This window comes from Pteropus vampyrus, unplaced genomic scaffold (genome assembly GCF_000151845.1).
Source record: "Pteropus vampyrus isolate Shadow unplaced genomic scaffold, Pvam_2.0 Scaffold263, whole genome shotgun sequence".
Taxonomy (NCBI): domain Eukaryota; kingdom Metazoa; phylum Chordata; class Mammalia; order Chiroptera; family Pteropodidae; genus Pteropus; species Pteropus vampyrus.
This window is the reverse complement of record NW_011889044.1, coordinates 1,281,036-1,288,139: the sequence shown is the minus strand read 5'-3', so window position 1 is coordinate 1,288,139 and position 7,104 is coordinate 1,281,036. Positions and strand designations below refer to the sequence as shown.

General features: G+C 47.4%; 1 long non-coding RNA gene across 1 annotated transcript; it reads right to left on the bottom strand.

The window, feature by feature from the left end:
• Positions 1 to 2,347: 2,347 nt before the first annotated feature.
• LOC111729487 lies at positions 2,348 to 7,087 on the bottom strand. The gene is made up of 3 exons (XR_002776250.1): positions 6,989 to 7,087; positions 6,479 to 6,610; positions 2,348 to 5,513 (listed from the first exon to the last, which is right to left on the bottom strand). It is a non-coding gene; the product is annotated as an uncharacterized LOC111729487 (long non-coding RNA).
• Between the last annotated feature and the right edge of the window lie 17 nt (positions 7,088 to 7,104).

Here is a 7,104-nt window from a genome sequence, read left to right as displayed (position 1 = left end):
GTCTCGTCAAGTAATTACAACAATGTAACTATTTCTTCTCGGGTTTTTTTGTTTGTTTGTTTGGACCCCAAAATTCAGATGACATGTACTAGATAAAAATTTCTAAAAGCACAGTAACTTATAAAAAAAGATGTTCAATCTCATCAATAATTTTAAACAAGAGCTTTTTTTTAACAAGAAAAAAAACTATCATTAGAAAAGACAGAAGACTGACAAGAACTTTTTGCGAAGGTGTAAGGAAATGAACGCTTGCACGCACTGTTGGGTAGCGTATCAATGGGTGTGAGCTTCCTGGAACTAACAATGATAGAAATACAAAATGCGCACGGGCTTTAGCTTAATAATTCTACTTCTAGGAATTCATCTTGAGGAAATAATCATGGACATACACGATGACTGAGCTGATAAGGGCTTCTAAAGTCATTTTATTTGTTTACACTAATGGAAAAACTGGAAATAAACTCAATATCCATCTGTGCGGGATGTGACGTGTAAATTATGGTACCAGGTGCAATGGGATGCGTGCCGCCATTGAAATCTTCAAGTAGATCTGTGTGCTGCGTGATTTCCCACGTGACCCTCCAGATCTGTTTTTCACACTTGTCCTCCCCCACACACACACCTTGCACCTTCATAGGAGCATCAGCGAGCTCCCTCATCCTCTGGCTTTTGACTGGGTCGGCCACTGGAAAGCACTGGCGAGAAACGAATAGTTGGGAGACTGCAATCTGCGTCCCTCGCTGAGTCACCGTGGTTGGCAGCTCCCTCTCCCGGGTTCTGTGACCACACCCCCCCCCACCCCTTTAGACCTAGGGCAGTAACAGCTCCAGCTCCCCCTGCTGCTGTGCCTCAGGGGCTTCACCAGCCTCTGCTGGTTCTCCTTGACCCTACCTCCGTTGATAACATGGGTTTAACCTCTGCCATCTTTTACTGAAAGTTCAGAGACAAAGGAGTACAGTATGCAGACAGTTCTGCATTTTCATCCTCACCAGTCCAAAACTGTATATGAAAACATATGTCGCTATGTGTGGGACACAACGAAATTTACCTGTATGCAGAACTTAAAATGCACAAAAACTTGCACCTTTGTCTTAGCTATTGTGTCTTGTTTTAGAGCATCGTTTGAAAAGTATCAAGCCGAGAGTCGAAGAAGAAAAAGTAATCCATTCCAAAACACTGTTCTAATTGAAGGGGACGCGTCCTGAGGTATCAGGGCGAGGCAAGGACGCACAGACAACCACGGATTTGTAAGGTGGTGAGAATCTGACAGGAGAAATGGCAGCTTCCCAAGTTTGCTCAGTAAAAGCAGGGACCGCACCTGTCCCTACTGTTCCACGGTTTCCACGGCATCTAAAACAGCGCCTGAAACAGAGCAGACACTTAATATGTTAAGAAAACGAATAGGCTAGCCACAGACTAGGAGAAAACTGGTCCGAAGCCGGTAACTCATAAAGGAATAACGTCTAGGGTATACCAAGAATTCCTACAACTCAATAATAAAAGACAAACAACCCAAAACAGGGCACTTGTGGAGAAACAAGAGCCAAGTGATGCTCAGTGTAGAAAAACCACCAGATACTCAGTAACGGAATGAACCCGCCAGCGTTACCGCCCTCGTATTTTACCCAGACTCCGAACACAATGAATTATTTACTATTTTAAAGAGTTGCATTAATTGGCATTAATATAAACATGCCATTAAAAAGGAAATCTGGTATAAAAATATTTCCTTCTATACATGAAGCTCATCCTAATGGACTCTTTAAAAAAACATGGGTAATAATAATTTACACACACAAATAACTGAGTTACAATTATTTTTTTTATTTCACAGCCTTTTAAAAAATATAAACCACTAAGTATCTTAAAAAAACATACACGGAATAATCATTTAGCATCCACAGTACTACAAAAATAAAGTAACACAGAATGAAGTGCACGACAGAACAAAATAATCTCCGCCGACCTCGTGTGCCATGTGCGCCCGGCGTCAGGAGGGCGGGCAGCGCCCCTTTCCGGCATCAGTTACCACCGAACCCGACCACAGGACCGGTCCTCAGGTGACCATGCTGTTCACACGTGCAGGGTACAGGTGTCGAGTTACTAGCTTGAATCTAGTTCCACTTTTTCCTTTTCGTCTGGACGACGAGTTCAGTGGCAGGGTAGAACGGCGAAGACCATGAACGCCAAGCACACGACTGGTTCAAACCCTCCCAGCTACTTCTAAAACACGAGAAAGAGAAAAAAGATGTGTAAGGCGCTGTACCACACAGGAGCCACTAGCCACGTGTGGCCATTTATATTTAAATTATTTAAAGTTGAATAAAATTGAAATGAACTTCCCCAGTCACAAGAGCCGCATTTCAAGGGTTCACTAGCCACACGTAGCCAGTGGCTGCCCAGGTGGGCAGCGCAGACACGGAGCGGCTGTCGCCATGGAAAGCTGCTTTGGACAGCCCTGGACGGGGGAAGTGCTGCTTCTCCCTCGGCGTAGCCAGGGTGTAGGCTGCTTATGGAAGCAGCTCTGCAAAGCAGTTTTTCTCCCAGGATATTCCTAGATTGGTGGAAGTCACGGAAGGGGGTAAAGCAGCTTTCTTTACGTAGAATGCTCTCCCCTGTGCAAGAAAGGGGTGATCCTTGCCTGGGGATCAAATACGCAAACAGACTCCACCCAAAGTCTGTCAGGAAAATCGGAGACGAGATAAAGGAAGCAGATGGGGACGCAGCCAGGCAGGAACAGTCTTCGCCCCCTTCGCAGCCCCCGTGAAGGGCTCGCATCCACCAAGGGAGCGCGCGGGCTCCCAGGGCCCTGCGCTAGGAGGCCCAGGTGTGGGGCGGGCAGGCCGGCGGAGGGGCGAGGTCAGTGCCGCAGGCGCTGGGGAGGGGACCCGCACGCCACTCCACGCTCTCTTAGGGGACAGCAGTGGTGCTCTGTGTCGCCAGTAGCGGAGGTGCTACTGTTTTGATCTGTTTCAAACAGTAGGCACCTTGACCACTGCATTTTGTAGCCAGGGCACAGACTGCTGCTTGTTCACCTGACGTCCACCATCATCGTCTTCCTTAGAAGCGAACTCAGGTCGTTGTTGAAGGCAGGCAGACATCCAGCTACAAAAACTACATTTCTTTGTCAGCTTTGCAGGGAGCAGAAGCCAAGGACACACAGTCTGGCCAAGGAGACTCGGGTGGCTGAGAAAGCTGTTTAAAAGGGAGCGTGTTCAAAGTGGCAAACCCTTTGGGCTTCCTCCGGCTTCTCTGGGGGTGGGACAGCGACCGAAGGGAAGAGCCGGGGGAGCTACTCAACTTCCTGGTCACGGGGGAACAGAACAAGACCCCTGCCTTGTTCAAGCCACTGCTCAGTCCAGTGACTTCGAGACAGAAACCCACCCTGATTCCCGATAGGAAAGCAAGATTTCCATCTGAAAGTAAAAGGCATCTTGCCTGAAGAACCGATACATATTCAGTAAGTTCAAAGACATAGACATAAAAGTTGAATACGAAAGTTTTAACTGGAACCCAGCCCTGTCTGCACAGACCAGGTTGACATGAGAACAGTGGCATCAGAGCAGACACCGCGTCCCAGCAGAAAACGAGGAAGTGGGTCAGGGACAGCAGCACAGACCACGTGTCCACGAGTGGAGGAGACGGTTCGCCTCATAATGCAAAATCGCTCTTATTAAGGAAAAGAAGAGGGTTGTTAGCTTAATCCAACAGGAAGTTTCCTTCCTGAGTGCCCATCATGCTCTGATGACTGTCCTAAACACAGGCCTGCCCTTCTGAACGCCCAAAGCCCTACAGGGTAAGATGCTGACTGCTAAGATAACCGATCGCATCATTAGGCAATGTACAACTTTATTTGTTGTAGACAGTGAGGAAGAATTTATTTCATTGATTCAAAAAAAAAAAAAAAAACTCTACACCAAAGATCTACAACTCAGTTTTCCCCCTTGTATGTGACACAGACACCTGGCAGTGACTTCCTAATGACCCAGAGTTTTAATTGTGGGTTTAGTCTAAGTAAGCACAAGTACCTCGGAGTAGCTATGACAGTTAAAAACAAAGTACAGTGCCCTGCAAACACTTTCTAGATTAGTAGGTAGGAATTAGCAAAAATAAGCATTTCCCACTCTCCTAAATGGTTTAACCATTTACGGTGTTTAAAATTTTGGCTATTAAAAAAATTTAACTCTATTGCACTTATTTTGAAACTACCAACACAAGTGGAAACATGAAATGTCAGGCTAAAAATGGGGTGCTGCATATTTTTCGCTCACCTAGTTCCAAGTTTCCACCCCTGCAAGTGAACCAAAAACAAATCCTGGCACCGTGTCATTCCCAGAAAAGCCAGTGCATGGCACACTCTGGTGAATCGTCTCTCTGGCTCTGTGGAGTCGCTCCAGATGGCATTGGTCCTGTACCTACAGCTGTGCCCTAAAACTGAACTTCAGACCCAGGAATCTACTTTCTTAGACATTTTAGATTTTGCAGGTGTGCGTGTGATGTCATTCACATTCAACTTAAAATGGTTCCCTTTCCAAGGAGAGGCGCAGAGTCACTGAATTCACCAGTTGGGAAACCAGAGAAACAATCGAAATTATCCTAGTAAGATCTGAAGTCATTTTAAAATAGCTAAAATTTTAGAAACAATAATGAAATAAGAACACTTGAAATAAGATACTAAGTACTAAATGAATTATAGCCCATTTCCTTATAATGTAAGGAATTCAACTCGGCTTCTAACATTGCTGAAGAGTCACTAAAAACTTTTTATTGAAAATAAACCATGGGAACCTATAATCGAGTTACGCGTATATCATGAGCAGTCATTTTAAATGCTCCTGACTCTTCCCACGTTTCAGTGCCGAGCTCACAGGTACACCATCTTCAAAAAGAGACTTGGTGCAGTGATTGCTAGGGCCAGGGTGTGGTCAGTGGATGGAGCGGCCAACACGCACAGGCCTGAAACCTAGGCCATCGCGGGTATCAGAGCTTCCGATCAAGAATGTATACAGACAGCAAAAATGTGAGTTCCAAAGTAGTTCGAATTTTGGAGATCAGTCTATGTTGGGTTTAGGGAAAATGATGATTGAATAAATGAAGAGAAAAAGGCAGCCCATATCCAGTGTCGAAGTTTCAAAGGCAGAGTCTCTAACAAAGCAAGGGCAAGGCCGGGGACCCACGGCACCAACTCCTGAGAGCGAATGTGCGGAACCTTAATCCCCAGGGCGTAGGGCTTAATTCCGGGCGGGGACTGGGCAATAGAAATAAATACTTCTTTTTTTTTTGGCCTGGATAAATGGGAACTTAGTAATTCATGAGTTAGATTACAAGGAAGTCATAAAACGGCACTGGTCACAAGTCAGAAAGGCAACCAGCCCTTTCGTAGGAAACCAAGTCAGTAGAAGCAGCAGAGAGACTGATTTAGCACTGGGATGGCAGCAAACTACTCACCCCCCGTCTCTGTGGTCTCCTGTCTGGAGAGTCAGGGGTGCTGAAGGCTCTGGGCGCCCGTGGCACTGGTAGGAAGAATAAGGCATCACGAAATCAGAAGTCAAGCAGGAGGTTAAAATAATTTGCATCCTGGTTATTTATAAAGTATGAGGTGACTGTTCTCCACCTTTGTAAAGAACTATCATTGCTAATTAATTACGCCCACACTCATCCACAACATCCACATTAACCACACAACCCTACAGCTAACCGCCACTGCAGAGGTGTCAACCAATTAGAAAGGTATTGTTTAAAGCACAATGTACAATCACTGCAGTTGACCCTGGGATTCCAATCAAGTCTCACTGGGGCTCTGATGGACGGCTGCACATGTAAGCGAGAATCTGCTCACGGCCTCACAGTTCGAATAAGCCTCTTGCTTCATTAACAACAGGTCCACTCTAGCAAAGTGAAATAGGCCCAAAACTCTCCCTATAATTAGTCACCTAAGTGAGACTATTTTTCCTTTCTCTGGAATTATCAAAATATATTGTCTTCTACTTCACTTTCATATTATCAACTTGGGCAAAACTTAGTATTTTGTTGTCTTTAGCCTCTGGGCATGGTCTTTCTTTGTGCCTAAAAATTAACAAGTGTTTTCAATCTTAGTCATGACATGGACAGCTTACCCCACCCTAACGGGACCAACCCTCTGTTCTGAAGACAAATTCTATCTGCATTATGGATTCCAACCTCAAGAACCTCTGCACTGTTTTCCAGAGAGCGGCCTGAGGATTACATCTGCAGACACCCACATCCCCTTCTACCTCCCGAGGTCCTCCACCTGGAGCCCATGCCTGCCCGAGGCAGGAACCAGTTCTGCTGGCTGGTTCCAGCTGCAGCTCAAGGTTCTGAGCTGGGGAGGGCCCTGCATGTCACTACACCCATTCCCTTGAGCCCACCCTCTCGCTGTTTTCAGACCTTGTTCTTCATAAGTTTAGCCACAGCCAGGGACATAGCGAAACCAAGGGGGGGGCCCCTTACCACTTACAGAAAATTCCCATCGGTGGTTCGGCCCCCTCCCAGGGGGTTGCAGTCCCCGGCTATAACTGAGGCTTCCGCTCTGTGCACCCGACCGGGGCAGCAGCTCGGCTCCAGATGACATAAATCGAGGGAAAGGCATCTGGAAAACGAAGGTATTATTTCCCAGACCAGCACGGGCTGGAGGGCGCTCGGAGCACAGGGTGAGGAGTCCGCTCCTGCCTGTCCTGCCCCCGCACTGCTCTATCCTGATGCACAGCCTCGCCGCTCCTTGTCCTTTTTCCAGGGGCCCTACAATGTAGGGACAGCATCTCTTTTGCCGGCCTGCCATCCCCCCTAATCCCCCCGCGCCCGCCCAGCATCCCCAAAGGACTCTCACTAAAGCTCACCCTCCCGCGGTTCCAGATCCTAAACCCACGGGCGGGGCAGCCAAAACAGGATGTAGGAAATTAAGGGGGGGGGAGGAACTCCCCATAAAAAAACAGGCCACTGGATCCCTCCCCGGCGCCGCCAGTCGCACCCCATCTAGCGTCCCCCGAAGCGCGCGGATCTCTGAAGCAGCATTTGCAGGACTTCGAGCGCGCCCCGCTTCTTCCAGCCTCCCGTCCCCAGACCCACTCCCTCAGTAACTGGGGG